The sequence below is a fragment of the Zingiber officinale genome, chromosome 11A (assembly GCF_018446385.1).
Source record: "Zingiber officinale cultivar Zhangliang chromosome 11A, Zo_v1.1, whole genome shotgun sequence".
Lineage (NCBI taxonomy): Eukaryota > Viridiplantae > Streptophyta > Magnoliopsida > Zingiberales > Zingiberaceae > Zingiber > Zingiber officinale.
The window spans coordinates 88,653,463-88,657,262 of record NC_056006.1 but is presented as its reverse complement, the minus strand read 5'-3'; positions in this window follow the sequence as shown (position 1 = coordinate 88,657,262).

The window sequence follows — 3,800 nt, the reverse complement described above, 5'->3', positions numbered from 1 at the left end:
GATCTTCTCGTCGAGGAGAGCTTGTGGGCGCGAGGAGGAACCGGGAACTCAAGTATCTCGGGAACCCTAGAGCCGCCTTTTTCTTTCGGTAGTAAGCTCAAGAACAGCAAGGTAAGTCGCTCCTCACCTGCGGTAAGATAGTTCCGAGCCTTTGGTTTTGAGTATCTCTTGTTTTGCGAATGTGCCGTGAGAAATTTCGGATTTCCAAGAGTTTGGTTTTGTTTTGTTTCCGAATTTTATTATGGAGATCATTGTTTAAGGAATTGCTGCCGTGGGTTGCAAAGAAAGAACAGGAGGGGGTTTAGTATGTGGAGCATGTAGGTTTTGCTAGATTAGTTTCCTTTGCTCCTTGCCGTGGTACTAAACCTGAAGCAGGATTGTTACTTTTTTTTCTGTTGGTTATTCCAGTAAGCACGAATGTTTCATTTTTCCCTTAGCTGCAGTTTGGTGTCATTCCTGTTTTCTAGTGTACAGATTTGAAGTTACCATTCCCTTGATGAGCAAGAATAGCCCTTGTTTGAAATATGTAGTATTAGTTCCCTTGCGTATCATAGTATGAACAACCTTAAATTCCAGCATGTAAACATTAGCATTTCTGTCACTTTCATTGGGTTTCGGTTTTGGTAATGTATGTGGTTTCCTGGACAGATTCGTAGTAGTTTTTCCTTTGGACCTTTGTCTCTTAACGTTGCATAGGAACTTATATGAAGCATGTTGTATTCAGCAAGTTTAAATTCCAGTTAGTAGATCTTGCTGTTTCATTATTACCTCATTTAGCATGGACAGATTTATTTCGGCTTTAGTTGTGGTTTCCTACTAAAGTACCAAAAGATAAGAGTAAAAAGGAGATAAAGAAAAGAAAAGAAAAGGCCGAGGCCTTAAGTAAATGCCAAAAGTCAAGACTTTAGGGATTTTGGCACACAAGGTGCCTATTAAAATGTCAAGGCATTTAAAGAAGAAGTAATTAAGATTATAAGTATTTTACTTTTAAGAAGAGGCTAGTACCCGACTTCCGAGGTTGTCGTTAAACAAATCCAGGTGTTCAATTCCGAGGTCTTGGCCCTGGTAGACCGAGGTCTGCTCTTTTAGGATTGGTGGCTCGCTACCCCAACCTATTAGGGAACGCGCATAAGATGGTACTATGCCTGGGCCCAAGAAGAAGTTGATTACTATTTTGAAGTATTATAAGTATAAGCTTTTGAACTAATAAAACAAGGTGTTTACAAAAGTTTACAAGTATTAAAGAATAAGTTTTAAATAAGTAAAATAAAAGAATAAGTTATTAAGTAAGTTTAATAAGAATCAGAAAGTGTTTAGAATTCAGTAAGTTAAATTCTTTATGCTAGCATGATAGTATAGACTTGTCTTATATGTTTAGCCTTTCAGTATGTTTCTTTACTATTAGGAGAGCATGAGTTAGCTTACTGTTATTTGCTATTAATGAGCATGAGTAGCTTTGCATGTTAGCATTCAGTTTTATCATGTTTCTATTTATATACATGCATATCTAGTTTTTGTGAGTTAGATAGCGCTTACTAAGCAAATTTTGCTTATAGACTACACTTCCTCTTACTGCAGATACAGGAAAGGAAAAGATATAGAAAGGAAGGCGACAAGGAGGTGTTCGAGGGATGTGTGATGCCAGGACTATGGAAGCCTTGGGACTTAGTTTAAGAATTTATTAAGAATGTATTAGATGAGTCATTTAGTCTTCCGCTGTTAGTTAACTGTATGTTTTTATTTTGTTTCCGCTATCTATTACTTGCATGCTTTGATTTCATTAAACTGCGTGGTGATGTTATTCCTTTTGGTTGTGAAAATATATGTTCCAGCCTCCTGTGGCTGAGTATAGTTTGTTTGTATTATTGATTTGGTCACCGGTACAGGGGAGATTCTGCCGAAATTTTTCGGTAGGGATTCCTCGTAGTTAAGTAGCATACCGGTTAAGTAGAGTTAGTGGTCAAGTAACGGTCATCCTTAGAGAGTAGTAGTAGTAAGAAGGGTGGTCGTTACAATAACCTAGCATTAGATGCCAAAGATATTAATGGTTCATTTCCGAAGGTTGCTTTCTCTTAAAATTAGAAGATGTGTTACTAATTTGTTGTATCGTGAGAGTTATTGGATTTATAAATTGCCAACCAACGTATCAGAACAGATAACTTCCCTCTTTTTCTTAATAACATCTTTGTTATCAAAATAGACACAATATCTATAATAGTTTAGAAACTGAAATCAGGTTCTTTCTAAACTTGGTACGTAAAGATAATTACTTAAAATCCATATTTTATTCTTATCAAAGGATAAACATCTCCCACTGCAATAGCTACCACTTTTACAGTAGTGCCCATGTGGACGGTGATTTACCTTTCATTTAGTTGTCGGGTTTCCTGGAACCCTGCAATGAATTACAGACATGATTAATGGCATCTTGTATCTACACTCCAGGTTCTAGTAGATAACACCACTAGACATGTTTCAACTAATGAATTAAATACACCTAAATTGTTCTTAGTTCTAAGAAGACAGTCTACCTTAATGTCCAAGTCCTATTTCCAATCATTACAATTGGGACTACTAAGTCTTTTTCTATAGTATGACTACTAGGGATTGACAAACATCCTAAGAATCACAAAAATATTTGGTCAAGATCAACTCCTTAAAATCTCCATAAATTTTGCATATACAAAATCGAAGAGGAGATTTTATTCATTAATTTTATTATCTCGTCAACTTTACTTTATGACGAATAAAATTAATAGTTGATCTGTCTTTGATCAAATATTTGGTCAAAACTCTTTGAATTTAAAATAACATTGATTCCTCAAACAATATTATTTAAATTCACCAACACCTCAAACACCGTGAATTTTGCATGCCACGTTAGTGTGGACGTATACAAATTCATCATTTGTAAGAGGAGGGTTTTACCCATTGACTATCTTGTCAATATAACTTTTTGACAAATAAAATTACCTCAAACACCATGAATCTTGTATGCCACGTTAGTGTGGACGTATACAAATTCAAACATTTGTAAGAGGGGTTTATTAATTTTATTATATTGTCAATCTAGTTTTATGACAAATCAATAGTTGGTTTCCCTTTGATCACACAAGTGATAGTAGTGACTCCGTTGGGGAGGATACTATTAAATGTGTCTAAGTGTATACCATTACTTGACACTAAGTCCATTAATAAGATTATGCCCCTTCCGTTGGGGAAGATCACACGCTCTTAATTAACTTCCTATAGTCATCAAAAAATGGAAGTCTGTTCTAGTGATCCACAAACAAGCTCATCCGTTATGGAGGAAGACATTCAGAGCCAACGCGCAAGCTTGTTTGCATCACTTACAAACCAGTGATGGAGACCATGGGATTTACTTAAAAATCTCTCTCTCACTTAGTTATTTATAAATGAGGAATTTTAATTATGCTAGCCTACTAAACTTGTAAACTAACATGCACACACAGCATAATATAAAAGCAATAAATAGAAAATCTAATTTTCAACTATTATGACTTTTATCTCTAGTTGTCCTCCGTGTGTTGTCATCCCAAGCTGCTGCCATATTTGGCCACCGCCACCGGGTCTAGCTGTCGCATCCATCTTGCTCCTAGTTCTGCTGCGCCTCTGGTCCTCAGAAGGTTCCACGCTTTGCAAGATTCGATCCGCGACAAAAATAGAATTTTACATTTTTGATCCTATATTCCATAAAAGGAATGTACATGTATCTAGATCAAAAATAAAATCCTAATAAAACGAAATACAGCTCCTGCTGTATTTTTAATACAATCATG